General features: G+C 39.6%; 1 protein-coding gene across 3 annotated transcripts in view; it reads right to left on the reverse strand.

Moving 5' to 3' along the window:
- Window positions 1-17,204, reverse strand: part of MGAT5 (alpha-1,6-mannosylglycoprotein 6-beta-N-acetylglucosaminyltransferase) — a 137,409-nt gene that overhangs the window by 90,419 nt on the left and 29,786 nt on the right. The window contains exon 2 of one of the 3 annotated variants that reach the window (XM_064451082.1): window positions 3,872-3,949. The exons of the other annotated variants lie outside the window; for them this stretch is intronic. The gene's annotated coding sequence lies outside the window, so the exon portion shown is untranslated. The remainder of the gene's footprint in view (window positions 1-3,871; window positions 3,950-17,204) is intronic. 3 annotated transcript variants of the gene reach the window in all.

Consider the following 17,204-nt stretch of genomic DNA (forward strand, 5'->3'; position numbering starts at 1 on the left):
AACATGTATTGTTAATGAATATAAATCTAGAAGTTCTGTTATAAAGTTTAAAGCTGGTTTAAAACTGTTTTATCAGCCTTCTAAACCTTTGGTCACAGCAATCTCTCCTGTTCTTACAGGTATCCATACACAATGTGTATTCAGTTGCAACATCATGCCACCGTGCCTGACCCCACACAACTTGTTATTGTATCACAACTAGCTCAACGAGGTGCTCTTAAACCTGCATATCGGGATCCTAATGTAAATACTGATTTATTTTCCAGATCGTTTTCTAAGAGGGCATGCTGCACTTTGGTTTGCAACTGTTGGATTCTGTAGAACAACTTGTTACAGACCAACAGAGGACAAACATCAAGTTGTGAATTTCCTCTATTCTTGTGCAGGGTGTGTTAACCTAAAAGCTAACAATAATTCAAGTGTCAACCCAGTGGGCTGCCAACACACCAGAGCTACAGCCAGAAAACAGTGGTGAGTGAAAACACCTGCCATATCCCAGCACTTCTCTGCTAAGGGATGCCAGGAGTCATGCTTCATGCAGAAGCTGATGTAATGCATCTTAAAAGGGATAGGCAATCCTCTAAAACCTCCTTTCTAGGAGTAATGAGTCCAACTGGGACTGCTAGGTTTTAATAGTTTAAACCAGACATGCTTCAACATATACATAAACTAAAATTCCAGGCTGATGTTAACCACTGTCTCCTAATGCAGCTGCACTGCCTAAACAGATGTGCACTATACCCCAACTGAATGCAAATTAATGGGTTTCCTGGTACTGCAGTTCTTTATTCCTGCGGGAACATCTCAGCAGATGTCCCACATGAGTTGGCCGATCTGTGTTCTGAAATAGCATGATCCATGCTGAAGACACCCCACCCCACCCCCCCCCCCGATCTTATTTACTGCAAGATGTTGGCTTTCTTCAGTCCTTTTGGAGGCTGCATCTACCCTTCCTTCTTTCAAAATACAGCATTAACAACAGGATAAGCTATAGCTTACTACTTTAAATACAGTCAAGGGAAATCAAAGAACAGTCATATGCTGTGTTGGTAGAAGAAAAGAAACAATAAACCATTTCAGAGAAGAAAAAAGCCTGATTTCTGATAAGAATACTTGCATTTCAACATGGTATCTGCTTATACCACACAGAATCACAGAATCATTTAGGTTGGAATCAAGTGCCTTTGTACCATGTACATTTTGACTTTAGTACTGACATGGCAATTAAACAATCAATAAACTTAGGAAATATGTTCTATTAAAATAAAACCATCCACACATCTAGCAAAACCCAGGGCCCTCAGTTGTTACACTGAGGGTGCAGAAACAGTTTAGCTGCCATTTAGCCACTGACCGTGTCAAACACATCACCTGGAGGGCAGACAGCAGGATAGTCAAAAGCTGACTGTGCCTGCTTAGGGTGAACAGGGCTGTATCCTGCCCTCCTAGCCTGACCAGGTCACAGCAACAAAGGAAGAAAACTACAGCCTTGCAACCCTTTGACAACTTATGATAGTGGCTATGTTCTTCTTCCAAGAGATAAATTCAGCAATAACACTTGACAAGATTTCAGAAGAAGCTAAATATCACATATGACTCTGAAACACTGACCTGGTGGTTAGTCTTCTGAAGAAAGGGAAAATATGATCGGATCAGAGTTTAAGTCTGGAAGACTCCACTGACTTCAACAACTAATGAGTAAACAATTATTTCCATAGTTCAAGTCATAAATTTTAAGGCACCTCAAAACATTTTTGTTAATCTTAAAATAAACCTTTGTTATTAATTTGTGATCAGTCCTACAAAAGATAAGATTCTCGATAACAAATTCTGGAAGGTGCAGAAGCAGGCTAGCAAAGACAACATGTAAGTCCAAGGTCTAGGCGAGACTTCCAGCTGGAGGTGAACACATTCCCTACACACCTCACAGACAGTCTCAGTTCCCAGTACCTCAGGAAGAAGAGGTAGCTGGAAAATCATGCAACTATACCAGACTCATCTGGTAACAGATGTTTACACACTTTTGCTAACTGCACATTTTATAATTTAAGTTCCTTAGTATATAAAATAAATGCATAAAACCATTTTCTTAGCTGAATTATGCAGTCTTACTTTTGCTCTTCCTTCTGCTGCTCGACTTTATTTTAAGCAACACTTCTGCCAACCCATTCTTTTCTTCTAACTGACAGATGTCACTACGTCTTCTCTCTCACCACCCATCTACAGCTGAAATGGTACCACGTACTGTTCCTGAAGTGGCGATTTAGGATGCAGTCCCATGAAGTGAGAAAAGCAGAACAACACTGGGTCACAACAGTAGAAGCAGGACAGATGGACTGAGGGAGAGTAAGAGTATAAATACTCTGGGTTTGGGCTTTTTTAGGTTGGGGGGGCACATTTGCTTGTGTGTATGTAGTAGAAATTGGCAGAAGGCGGTGAGATGCAAGTTGAACGAGAGAAAAGCAGGCTTTGATAAGATGCCATGAAACCAAGTAAATTTTCATCTTGAGCAAGCAGCTTGCCTTCACTTTCAAAAATAAAATTCTCCACTTAGAAATGGCTTGGGTGGCAACCCCACCATTATTTCCCCATGTGGGTCTGTGGTGTGACAGAGCACTCCGAAATATTTCCAGTTTTCTACCAACCACATAATTTTGTGTAGTGTAGTCCTACAGAAATTAAACCATCAGATGTTCTTATTATCAGGGTAAGCAAACAACATGAAATTTCAGGGAGGAAAGAGTAAAAAAAGGGAGGAAGGTTTACACAGCAGATGAAAGAAAAAAGGATTACAGGAAAATCCATAAGGAAAATTCCTTATGGATTGAAATCCTTATGGTTCAAATACTGTTTATCGATTAAAACCACTCCAGGCACTGCATGTTAAGGCCATAATCACAAACTATCCTGATCTTCTCTAAGCAATGTTATTAAAAGATCAAAAAACTGAATGAATTTTAGGACTAGGAATAGAATGCCCTTGAACTTCAGAAAAGCAGAAATATTCCTGACCTTGAAAAACAAAAAAAATTTACATTTTTACAGCCATTTACAGGAGAAGTACAGGGTATATTAATAATCTTCGTCTTGCTGCTGCATTAAAACCAGATGTCCAATATAGCATTTTCTCACTGAAAAAGAGTATTTTGGGATGTCAGCATGCTGATCAAGAGATTAGGAAATTGTGGTTGGTTTTTTTTTTATTATTATTTTGCAAGAAGGTAACTTAAAGAGACTGAGAGCCCCAGTCATCCTAAGATTTAGAGAAAGGATCTACAAACCTAAAACCAGTGGAAAAAAGTATGCATGAGTCATGCTTTCATGCCTCAAGAGTCTCCTGTAACTGAACAAGCAAACTTTGAAGTTACTTCATTAATTTTAATTAGTTTTAAAAGTAGGATTCATGGCTACATAGTTTTATCATATTTCTACTGTAGATAGAAGTAGATAGCTTTTTCTCGTCCCTTCCTCACATCTACCCTCAAAGGCTAATATGTGACATCCTCTTATGTCATGTGGCTTTTGTCCACTGAAAGGCATAAATATGGCACCTGCTGAGAAGCATGATCTCATACGTTTCAGATCACCTGGAAATTCTCCTAAGTTATGAGCAAAACATCCTTGGTTCTTGCACAGCAATTCTGTGAGTACAACTTGGTTTCTGGGAATTCTCTCCCATCCCTTTAGTACACTGTGTAACTATGGTAGTAAGAGTTGCAAGCATCGCTATGAGCTTATACAGAAAACTTTACGTATTTTTAATGTATAATAAAATTAATTCAGCTTAGAATCAAAGTAACCAAATGACTTAGCACTCCAAGAAGCAGTAAGTTTATTATATAGAAATTGGATCAATTAGCTCATTTCTTACATCAAGCAGATACTCCAGGCTCCAGTCTCACTCACTGCTATTAACCACAAATCAGCCTGTTACATCACATCTTGCAGTCTGTCCAAGAAAAAAAAAACAAACAAGTAACTTTCAACAGCAGCTCTGTCCAACTCACAGAGGAAAAATAAAAAGTTCTTTGTATTCAGCAAGAAAGCTCTCATCGATGTGGATGCCCAACTATCATCCCTTGTCAACTTGATGGTCAACACACTAAATGTAGTCTTTGGCAATTATGCTGGACCCCAGACAGAGCACCAAAAATAAAGTATAAGATTATAATGAAAGATCCAAACATGTTCATGCTCAAAATACTCACTATATCTTACTGAAAAGGTTTTTCAAAAATAGGAGACAAAAATATAAGTACATATGTGTAAGAAAAATAACTTTCTTGAACTTCTTATCCATTGCCGGGGATTGTGGATAATCAAAACAAAGATAAATTCTCATTAAATTGGGTTTAAATAATCTGTTGCTACAGGATTCTATATCCAAACTTTCTGCAAAGGACAAATACCAATGGAAAAAGATAGAAGAGTCAAGTCAAAATAGAGGAAATGTAGAAATAAATACATAGAATATTAGTGTGTGTATGCTATTAAGCAAGTGTATTTCAGATCATAAGGAGAAGAAAAACCACACAGCGATCTAAGCTGAACATTAAATTAGTCTTAAAAAATATTTATTTCTTGTTGCTTTAGAGAGCCTTGAACCTGGGTCAAAGTATAACATTTCTTCCAACGGATTTGTTCTTGGCAAGCGTTTTGAACACATTCCAGCTCATGTGGCTAGACAAATGGCTGAAAATACAAGTTGCTTCTCCAAAGCACAAAATTTAATGGAATTAAAATTTCAACACAGTCACCTGTTTGGAAGTGATATCCCACAGAAAATGGAATTTTCCGCTAAGTAATAACAATGAACCATGTGAGCCTTACAAAACAGAATTTGGTGGTCAGAGGAGGGAGCTGAGAGAAAGGGAAGCACTTGTTTTGTGACTCTATCCTTGAAGAAGAACTGGGAGACTAATAAAAGGGAACACCCCACCTCAGAAGATGCTGAAAGCTGGGTGATAAAGTATGAAGTCAAGCAGGAAAACAAATTGGGATATTTTATGCATGTTGATAAGACCTAAAACTAAGTGTCCTTTAGGTGAACTATCCTCATTATAATACTAAAAATCACACCCATAGGTCAGAAAGCCCCCTACTCATATAAGCCACTTACTCTCTGAGCAGGCGTGGCAAATTTAAAGGGAGATGTACCTTTAGGATGAAGTGAGAAAGAAACTAAAGAATTATTAGCTGGGGGGGGTGTGAATATTAGTTGTGACTGACACATTTAACTGTAAAAATACCTTGTAGTTTCTTGGTGTGGTGTGCTAGCTTTGTGGAGTTACCACCTAGCACCCATCTTTGCGCAAATATGACATTAATAAAATACCTCCACTGGGTGTATTTTGGCATTTTGCACACCAGGTGAACAAACCCGCTTTCAGGAAAACAGAAGCAACAGTACTGCTGCTTATTCCTTTGCTCCAGTTTCTGCATTTAAGTCCTTCTCTATTATTGAAAAGCATGAATTTGCAATTTGCTTCATATCTAATTTAAAAGTTAGTAGGACAGTAAAATATCTTATTTCATGCATCACCTGTATATATCCTGTTGATCAACATTGGTATTTATCAACACCTAATACCACCAAAGATTAAGAGAGAACTTTCATTGAAATAAAAGCTGTAAATGTTTATTTTTCCTTGTAAGTAGCAACAATTTGCCACACACAGATCAGCTTTCCACAGTATTATAAAGACAATCTGTCCCATCCTAACTGATGAGTGAGTGTAGTGTTACTGGGTCAGCAACAGCACCAAAGCTACACGGCTTATGTTTTTGTTGAGCTATAACAACCTCTTATCACAAACATAGCATTCCCACTGTGGAAATGTTTAAAGGGACACACACATCATTCTGTGCATGTCCAATAAAGCCCAGTTAGAAACCTACAGTCACACTTGAAAGTAAAGCTTTTCCTCCAAAAGCACAGGACCAGGTACCTTAGTGGAAGGGAGCCACTGGGCAAATGTCAGAGGGAGCATTAGACATAAGTTTTGATATCTACGCCATTCTGATCTATCCAGCTATAAGCAAACAGTAACAATATGAGCCTTCACATAAAACCACTCTGCACATGATTCTCACAATGCTGCTATGGACTTTAAAGCTTTACTGTAAACTATGACAAATACCAAATGACTTGGCCACGACTGCTGCAATATTTTCAAAGAAAAGCCAGTACCACGCCAATGACAACCACATCCTAACCTGTCACCTATTATAACCACCGTTATCTGAATAATCTAACAAACTATACAAGCTTCCTTTGCAAACATATGAGTTTTACTTAGTATATTATAGGGCACAACTTATGAACTATTTTGAGTAGGTGGAAAACAGTCTCCCCTCTCTCACCATCCCTACACAGCTGTAGAACAACTTGTACTGGCAAACTCTGAGGAATAGCTCTGTTTCAGCTGTAGCCCTTACAAAGCTAAATGGAAAAAAAAAAAAGCGAAGTGTAAAAAAACCAGCCAGCATAGGCAGTAGCAGCATAACGAAAGTGAATCAGTAATATCGCTTTGTAGTTTCTCTCTAGACTACTGCTAGGCAGGGAGAGGTGGGAGGACACACAGAGAAACCCCACAATCCAGGAAATGGTATGACAAAGGCCTAGCAAGCAACAAAGATTTCTGAGCTGATGTTCTGCACAACAGGGTAGTGAAGGATGGATGCACAACTCCATAAAGTCTCTTCATTGCTTATACCCATTCATTAACAATGTTCCTCTTTTTAGCCTCTCTCACTTGCAGGTTTTCAGGTTCTCTAGAAATCTATAATGTACTTGAGAAAGCTATTTCATCTGCCGATTCTGGTCCACAGTGCAGTAACAATTTGGGTAATGATCTTCATTTAATGCCTCAATGCTTTTTATAAATCATCCAAATTACTGGAAAGGCCTATTTCCAAAGCATGTTTTGTTGAGGCTATTGTCAATACTCTCATTCAAGGCTTGGTAGCAAAACTAGCTTCATTTTCAGAGCTGAAAGCAAACTTATTCCTCCTGCAGTGCAGTTCCAAAGTAAATGTAAACATTAACATTTTGGCAAATTTAATTATTTACAGTATCAAATGCTTGAGTGATCATGAATTCCCTCTTCCTTCTCAAAGGATCTAGTTAGAAGTTACACAAGAAAATTATCCTTAAATAAACCTGGAAATGAAGTCTGAAGTCTGTCTTTAATAGACATAAAAATCACACCTTACATCTCAAAATCTCTACTTACATTAGCAAGTACTGCAGCAGAAGAGGAGAATATCTACAAAACAAAATGGTAGGTTTTGAGGGCCTGACATTCACACCATAGGCATTTCAGCTCAGGTGCGTGGGAGTCAGTACAGGGAGGACAGTGCTGCTGATTGTATCTAGTCTGGTCTTAACAACCAAACACCAACAGTTGGAGGACTTTACTTGCATTTCTGGAATATTTTCATTAAAGCGGAATTCAGTTTGTGATCTCCAAGAGTACTCCACGATATAAATCAAAGCGTTATTAGCAGGGTCATCAATACACTTAAAAAAGCATGTCTCAAACTTGTTTGAAAACATGCTAAACTACTCTGAACCACCAAACTCATCCATACTCTAGATATGCATCACAGAAATTGCCAGGGAAATCAATTACCTGCAGCTATCCTCTCAAGTAACATAATACAGTTTGTGACATTAATGGCCAAAAAAGTATACAAACTCTCCTGTCCCCTTCTTTACATATATTTTGGTTATAGACTGGCACACAGTTGCAGATTTACTAAGACACAATGTACTTGAAACCAGAGTTCAGCCTACGTTTGAATGAGCCGTAACTATATCAAAAAGGGTTTCTTGAATTCCTGCAGCACAGTAACATACTAAGGCTGCCCAGAGCATGTATGATCCATCCTACAACCATCTAATCACTGTAACAAAATGCAAATACTTCAAAGAGGAGTAGCAATTTAGTTTTCTGCATCTTATTTCTTTACCATCTCTTCTGATTCCATGTCTTTCCTTACTGTGCTAGCTGGGGCCTTCTGAGCCAGCTCCTAATTTACTGAAAGCTTGCAGAGATTTCACCATCAGTTTGACTGAAATTCCAATGGGAACTGGAAGTTATGAGGGACAAAACTGGATGACTGAAAGAGCCTTGTTTCATTGGGAAACTAGACTAGAAAAATTGAAGAGGTAGAAATTTTGTATTCACACATTTTAGGTGTAACAGATTACAGATAAAGACCATATCAATAGGAAAAAAAGCTCAGGTCTTCCTTTTAATTATGAACAATAATTTGCAAGTGTCATCAGCATTTCATTGATGCAGTAATCGATGCAACTGCACAACAGTGGATATGAGAATAAAGCTGTAGAGAAAACAATAGTTGGTAAGGAGGGGATAAACCAGCTTGAAAATCTAAGGGGCGGGGGGGAATCAGTATAAGAAAGACTAAGTATAAAGCTGATAAAGAAAATGAAAGGTGAGGCAGGGAGAAGAAAAACAAATGCCCTGAGTGAGGAGATGAGGTAACAAAACATTTCAATGCAAGTCTAAGAGAGAGTAAACAAAATGTATGTTAAGCAGAAGAAAAGGTACTAGGGAAGAGCAGCCTGATAGAGAAGGGCTAAACAAACTGAATGGCTGAATTCACTGGGTCAGGTGAGACCAAGGAAACTGATTAACATTAAATACTACTAAATCAACATCAGGAGCAATATGTCAACAGACACAAATGAGATTACAAGTGCAACTGGTAATGCATAACTAGTAAGTTTCCAAATACAAACAGGGCTGTAACTGTTGATAGAGGAAACAGGTTGCTTGTCAAAAAAGTTATCGGTATTTCCCGATACACTTAAGCTGACAAAGCTTTCACCTTCAATGAGAATAGAATGAGATTTTCATTTATGAGAAAGTCACAAAAAGTGATTAGAACAGCCTGTTTCAAGACCTCCCTTAAATAAGTTATGCAAGACATTAGGAAACTCCTTCATAACTACTATTCCCCAATTTTACAGTTAGTCTTATCAATATATCAACTTTACCAACAAAAAATTCTCATAGGGTTAGATTGCTATGCAATTTATCCTCCAAACACTTGCACTGGTTTCACCATAATGGTCTGGCCCTTAGTTTGTAAATAAGATCCATTCCACTACACGCGTATACAGTCACAAGTATAATGATGTCTACAGCTCTCAGTGCTCATCAGGGACAAAACATCGCATTATCTTTGTAGAAGACATTATGGGGCTACGTTAAGGTTGCTGGAGACAACAATAGGAAATAAAGCCACACGCTACAAGAACTTATTCAAGATTTACATGCAGGATTATGAAAATATGTGATATGAGTTGCATGTTAAACATTTGCAGCTTATGAACTCCAAGGTCTAAGTTCACATTAATTTCGTAAATAAATTGGCGAACATTACCTCCTTCCATGTGGTCAGCGACAACTCAGAGTTCCTATAAACTTATGTTTTTCAAACTGTAATACTTTCAAATGTTCCGAAACAGCCACCCTCTTCAACACATTTTACACACAGAGTCAGATAGGCAGAGATAGTCGGAAACACTGTATGCACATGCATCTAACCACAGATGACACAAGAGACAGAAGTAACCAACCTTTATAAAGTTTGGCAATTTCCATTAGTTTCTCCATGTTTATTTAGAGAATAAATTCCCCTCAGTGGTCTGGCAATGCATAATTAATTATGTTTATTGATACTGAGTTTAGGCTACTAGCCAAGTGCTTTCACATAAAATACTGCACAGGAGTGTCAAGAGGGTTTTTTTGATACTGTTAAATCTGAAGACAGCCAAAAAAGAACACGTTTTTAAACCCACCCTTATCCACAGTTGTAGTTTGGGAAGTACAGAGTAAGTGAAGTTTTCTACAGGAGGAGTCAGCTGGCTGCTCCGTTTCTGTTACACTATCTTCCAGCCCATGTACTACTTTCAAACTTTGTATGCGTTTACTTTATCGGGCATTCAAATTCTACTTTGCTAACAACAAAATCTGCTTTCTGAAGGTTAGTAAACATACTTCATCACAAGCAGCAAAGCTTTTATATCTTGTACTGGGAATCATCCATACGATTATGTTTTAACAGGTGGCTGCGTAGTGAGTGTCAAGCAAAGAAACACTTGCATAACATCCTTTCTGCATTTTTATATAAGCACAAACCAAGAAACACATACTGCTAGAGAACAGAATGATTTTGGTGCATATCAGATTTTTCAGATTTCTTTATCAAGTGTGATTTAAGTATCTCATCTGTTCCTTCTTCCGATTTGCTTATATACCATCTAAACTTCAAACTCCAAAATCTAACAAGAGAACAACCCACCAAATACTTGTTTTATAGATGCAACGAGTTTTGTGAGTTTGGATGAAAGCACAAGGTTCCAATTTATCAGGTCTGCTACTTGTGAAGCCTCAACTAGAGCTTTGCTTTGGCTTGCTAAGGAGTCCATGCTAAGCACTGAGAAGCAAAACCCATATTGTTATGCCATTATCTTCATCAATAAACCGAAGTAGAGGACTACAGAACAGGGAAAGCTTCTATCAGCTTGACCAAGAGAAGAGATATGCGCCAAATGTGTGTCATTAAACAAAGACTTTTTCCAACAGAGTGAGTCAATACCTTCAGCTGGCTTGCAACCTGCACAGCACTCCCTGCACTGACTGCAGCAGCTCGCTGTGATTTATGACTGCAAACCAGAGGTCACTGAAGTTAAGAAGGTATGGCTTGTTAGGCTCTACTACATGTAGAATTTCACTTGCAATAGTTGCCCTAGTTAATGACAGAGCAACTGACTGCATGTATACCCAAATAAACGGTTTTTTGTGCCTAGTTCTCAATCTAGGTAATGTAAAAATCCAAACTGTCCATTACTAGCCTCACTCAGTTTGCAGTACAGTCGAAAAATCTGGATAGGCAAATCTGATTGGCTTCTCTTTCCCTATACTACAAGGGAGACCATACACGTTAGATTTAAACTGCAAAAGAACACAATAGTCCTCAAAACCCCTCCTTGCAATTCCACTCAGTTTCCATGGCCAGGGAGGAAGCGCAGAAAAATCCTCTTCAGCTAGAACGTTTTGTGGTAGACATGCTGCAGGGTTCTTCCTTCCTTCATTTCATGAACCATCAAGTAACACAGTGCCACTACTGAGCAGCATATACTCTCTCCATTTTCCCACCGCCTCCCCATGCTTTCTCATGATTTCTTCCCTGCTGGTTCACAAGGAAGAAACCCTCCAGTGTTGGACCACCTACCCCACACCCCCTCCCCTTCCTGCACCAGTCAGGTGTCACAAAAGGGGTGGGCAAGCATGTAAAGCATTAAAGGCAAACATTACAAATAGCATCAATAGAAACATTTGCCCCTGATGCCTTGAAGTCTCCTACCAATTTCCTCTAAGTAACAGTTTGTATATAGTACCCCTTAAATTATTTTTTACTACTGTTATGGTTTAGCCAGCAGCTCAGCCCCACACAGTCGCTTGCTCGCTCACTCCCCTACCAGTGGGATGGGGACCTGCTCACTGGAAATTGGAGCAGCAGCTTTCCTGGAAGAACCTCCCTGAGTGACTGTCCTTCCTTGCAGTTCACGTACCTGTGCCTCTAGGGTCAAGGTAGGCTTGCCATCCCACCTCATCATGTCCTCTCCGTGGTCACGCAGGTAGAACCATAGGGTGGCCCGTGGTGTGTATCCCCTCCTTTGAGCCAAAGGACGCTTATTCCTAACAGCTGAGACACTACTCCGTACAGGTGGGAAGTAGGACAGATCTTCTTTGAGTTGCTGGACCTCTCGGAATAGTTCCTCCACAACGGAGACTAGCAAGGAAGAGATATTTGCTTCATAATCCCAGAGTCTATCAATCACCTCCACCACTTTTGGTGCCTTGTCCTGTCTCCAGGACATCACTGCCAATGAGTATGCATACAAGGATGGCGCGCTCTGTACAAACTTCTGCCACGTGGGTCGTGTGCACTCGGCTTCATCTGTATCTTTGGATGACCGTTGATTGTCCAGGTCACCATAAATCACCTCAAGCACAGCTAATTCCCTTAGATACTGGATGCCTTTCTCCAAGGTTGTCCATTTTCCTAGGCAGTATGTAACATCATCTTTAAAGGGATACCTTTCCGTCACTCCAGACAGGAGTTGCCTCCAGAGGCTGAGGGCTTGTGTTCTTTTTCCAATTGCTTTGTCAATGCCCCCTTCCCCAGAAAGGGATCCCAGTTGTTTGGCTTCTTTTCCCTCTAATTCCAGGCTACTGGCCCTGTTATCCCAGCATCGGAGCAGCCAGGTCACAATGTGCTCACCTGAACAATGGCTGAAATCTTTTCGCATATCTTGCGACTCACTCAAGGACAGGGATTGGGTGGTCTCCGTTTCATTTATGACTTCTTCCTCTTCTCCTCATAATGGCCTTGGTTCTTCATCATCCCTTTCTAAACGAGCTGACATCTGCTTCCAATATTTCTTCTTGTGTATGGGGGCGACTGATACTGGCATGGGTTGAGCCAGCTCCAGTACTTGTCGTGGGGGTCTGAGTAGCCACAATGCTTGTCCTGGGGGTTTGAGTGGCCGCAGTGCCTGTCGTCAGGGCTGGAGTGACCACAGTGCCTGTCACTTTGCCTTTCAATCCAGAGACCTTCTCTTTTCCTTGGGAGCACTGAATACTGTTGAACGGGACTCGGTATGCATGCGCCAGGCCCCAGCACATTGTAGTTATCTGTGTCTCTCTGGAGTTCCCAGCATAACAACATACTTTCCCCAAATATTCTACTAGTTTTTCAGGATTCTGCACTTGTTCAGGGGTGAAACTCCAAAGCACTGGGGGTACCCACTACCCTAGGTATTTGCCCATGCTATCCCACATGCCCTGCCACTCGTAACTATCAAGCCTCGGGGCAGATTTCTGGGTGATATTCTTAAATTGCTTAGTCAAAACCAAAACGACATGCCCAAAAACTAACAATAAGTATACCTTAACCACCCAAGGATGTTCAAGATACAAAAAGGTTGTTGTAATAGAGGCAGAGACATCATAGAACAAAGTTGCAAAGGTACTATTCTGTATTTCCTCCATATAAAATCTCTCAGAGGAGGAGGTATAATTGCTAATTGCCCCAACAAGGTGGTATCCAAAGTACAGTAACAGTTTCAGCAAAAGCACCAAATAAAGCTGAAAATGAGTGCTTGCATAACAAATCTCTTAGGCCAGACATTACTAATCACAGCAGAACACAGCAGACTAAACAAACCAACACCAATCTTTAACACCAACTGCAAAAAGGACAACATGGTGCTGCGACCAGCAGCTCTTATTATCTCCAACCCTCGTGCCCCAGGTTGGGCGCCAAAAGAGACTGTTGTGGTTTAGCCGGCTCAGCCCCACACAGTTGCTCGCTCACTCCCCCACCAGTGGGACGAGGGAGAGAACCGGAAGGGTAACGCTCCTGGGTTGGGATAAGAACAGTTTAATAATTAAAATAAAAACAACAACAACAAAAATGCAATGGAAAGGAAAACAATGAGAGGCACGAAAAACCCGGGGAGGGGAGGGAGGGGGAATGAACCACCGAAACAAAAAGCACGAAACGCAGCCACTCACCACCCGACGCCGCCAGCCCCTGAGCTGCAACTGCACCCCCCCGCGTGCCAACTGCTCCTGTTAATATACTGGTCATGGCGTCACATGGTATGGAATGGACATCCCATTGGCCAGTTGGGGTCAGCTGACCTGGCTGTGGCCCCGCCCCTCCCAGCCCCCTGCCCACATGGCAGAGCACAGGAAGCTGGAAAGGTCCCTGACCGCCACAGGCACTACAGTGGAGAAAATTAACCCCTTCTCAGCAAAAACCAGCACAACTACTAAATGCACTGTGCCTCCATCGTATTATGGCTTAGTTCCTTGATATTTTCCAATTAAAACGGGATGAAAATTCACTTTTCAAAAACTTTTTTTTCTCTGCATGGTAATGAAAAATACCTATCTATTTTTCCCCACACTTCACTTGACATTTTAGACTTTTGAGGGGATAGGGAGAATTACTTGAATTTTTTTATACTTTCTCTCTCAAAAAAAAGGACAAAATCTGATATAGCACCAGTCTCTAAAAAGAATAATGGAAATTCTCATTACATAGCTTTTGAGTATTATAATGTACTAGATGCAAAACTTAATAAAAAATTCATTTCATTCTCCACTGAAGGCTGGCCATCTGAGGCAACTCTCAGCAATCAAACAGGAACACTTTCATCACTTCAGAATACGAAGTTCACTGGGGAGAAAAGCATTAAGTGTATTTTTGACAAACGTGCACAAGAGAAACAATTTTTACATGTGTATATATAGATTTCAAAACAACCATACAGGACTTTGTTAAAATGTGCTTTACAGAAGAAAACTACCTTTAAGACTGCATGATAATGAAAAGAAACTGGTAGATTGGCACTTTTCTCCACTTTAGTCGGCATTTCAGTCTTTTTAGGGGATAGGGAGAAGGGAGGAGGAGTTTGAAGGACAAAACAGGAACCAAGAGTAACAAATATCTAACATTAGCAGTGGGTGAAGGATAAACGCCTAAAAAGTTTCATGAGCAAAACTGAAGTGACATTGCAAACACTGCAAGCAAATAAACATCAGGGAGATTAAAAATGCAAACCCGCAAGCATTAGAGAAGTGTCAGCGAAACACTAAAGACCTCCCTATACTACAGCCTATCCCAAGAAACCGATTTTCAAAGAACAAGAGCAGATAGTTTTTCCCTTTCAAAAAGGGAAAGGTGCCAAGACATCCCACAATTTTTATTCAAGAACCTTGACAAGAATTCATTTTTAAACTTAGTGTTGCATAACTATGAAAAAAAGCCAGCCACTGAATTCAATTTATCTTAAATAAAAATACATTCACTAACATATCCTATTCTTCCTCTTCCACTGGATGTTTTATTTCAGTATGGCAAGAAAGTTTCAGAAGATCCGTTACAAAAGAATATTAAATTAAATACTTGTTGTGTAATTTTTCATGAAAAGCAGTGAAATGGGACTGGCTAGAACAAAACAAAACCAAACAAAACCCAAAAAAAGAACAAATTGAGGCAAGGAAGAAAAGCAGCAACCCCTAGGTTTCAACAGATCACATAACCTTATGTACCACTACAACAAAAACAGAAGTAAAAGAACCTAAAGGAATAATAAAATTTGTAAGACAATAAGGCTGGTTACAAATCCCAGTGAAACAGATAATCCATTCATCTCTATCTGACCTAACTTCCAATTAAAGCAGGAGAAAAACTAGCTCATCTAATGCTATTGTTAAAGGCTAAATACTTAAGATGTTCTGAGTCAATAGACGAGATAAAACTCAGGTAACACATATATGCAAAAAGAAATACACAAATAAAATGTGCTGCCTGTAGGTCACAAAAACACCACAACCCTGACCACATTTTTGACAAGTCAAGCTGCAATTCTTGTATGTATTTTTCTGTCTGGAAAGTAAAATTCTAGGTACCTAAATGTATCAAACTGCCCAATACAGTACAGCCTGTAGGAAAAAAAAAAAAAAGAAAAAATAAAGTAAAAGAAATTACCACAACTGGATTTCACTGGAGTACACAGGTGAACATGTCATATTGTACACACAGCATTTTTAGTGAGACCCACCCCTCCAGGCTAGTATTTGCATTATTGTAAACCCTACACATGGATTAGGAGACTTTGGCTTGTCATACGACAGTACCAAGGACAAAGATATGTCTTGTGCCCAGCAGCCAAGCTGTGCAAAAACAGATGACCAGAATGAGCTGATGGGCTGGAAACACAAGGAAACCAACCTTAGGAAGTAGTGCTAACAAGAATGGGAGTCTCATTTTCTTTTTTTTCCTGTAGACATCACAAAGTAGACTTTTCAGAAGAGAGCTGAAGAGAACAGTGAAGTAGTTTTGCTGAGATTAAAGGGAGAATGCCTACCTGTGTTAGGGAGGAACAAGGGAGAAAACAAAAATATGCTTTTTCCAGATTATCTAATAGGAAAGTCTAATGAGGGCAGCACATGGCCCAGGTGGAGGCAGGAAACAAGCCCTCACGTACAAGAAAACATAGAACTTAAAGAGAGCTGTCAGCACAGCACTGCTACACTTAGGAAAGCCAGAGAAAAAAATCACATTACACTAAATTGAGATTAGAAAGGGGGGAGGGGTGTTCGCCTGTTAAAACAATTCTGTTATATGACAGAATGAAAACGGCCATACCTCACAGAAAGCGTGTCAAAACTCTGCAAGACTTGGGCTTCTTCTTTAATGTCCTCACATTCAGAGTTTGGAAGGAGAGGCTAATACTGTGGCTATGAAGGGCTGGGAATGTAGGTGAAAATGGTTTCAAGAACATGAAGGTTGATTTATTAGCTTAATGGAGGCTTACCATGCAGTACAGGGATTACATGCAAGACTATATCATTTAAAAAAACCCCACCCATCTCATTTACAGTTTTTATTATTAAATAAAAAAAAGCTACATGACTATCCACATTTAATGGCTATGACTATTAAGGAACAAGAACAAATTCTGTATTTCTGCCAACACCAACATTTTCCTTTACTACAGAAGTGTGCCTTAAATGGAAGTAACACACAAAGCAAAATAAGGGGGGTTTTGTCAGTCATGCCAGATGACTGTCAATAAAAAAATGCTCAGAATTTGTTAACAGATTCCGAAATATTTTTTCTTCTAAGTTTCAAAGAATAGATGTCTCAGAGGTGTAACTACAGAAGTAGGTTTTAAAAAAAAAAAAAAAAAAGGGTTCTTTGTTCATTTATCATTAAGAACTTCTAAAGCACAGAAGGTCCTTTTCCTGAATTTTAATGCACCAAATAGGTTAAAGAATCCCACAGAAATCCTTCATGTTATGCAAAATACTGCCCTTGAAAGTTTTGTTGTTTCTACCCTTTAGACCACATTCAGTTTTCTTATCATTAATTGAGAACCAAGGCAAGCCCCCCCCCCCAAATCCCTTTAATTATGCAACTGTCAACAGCAGAGCAAAAATCAAGAATTTTGAAGAAATCTCAATAAAGATACAAAGAGGTATCTAAGAGCTTTATGAACACGTCCAAATACACAACTCCCACTGCACTTAATGAGACACTCCTGAGTACTCCTGTAGGTGTCTGAACACCTTCTACAAATCAGACTC

Source organism: Phalacrocorax carbo, chromosome 5 (assembly GCF_963921805.1).
Source record: "Phalacrocorax carbo chromosome 5, bPhaCar2.1, whole genome shotgun sequence".
Lineage (NCBI taxonomy): Eukaryota > Metazoa > Chordata > Aves > Suliformes > Phalacrocoracidae > Phalacrocorax > Phalacrocorax carbo.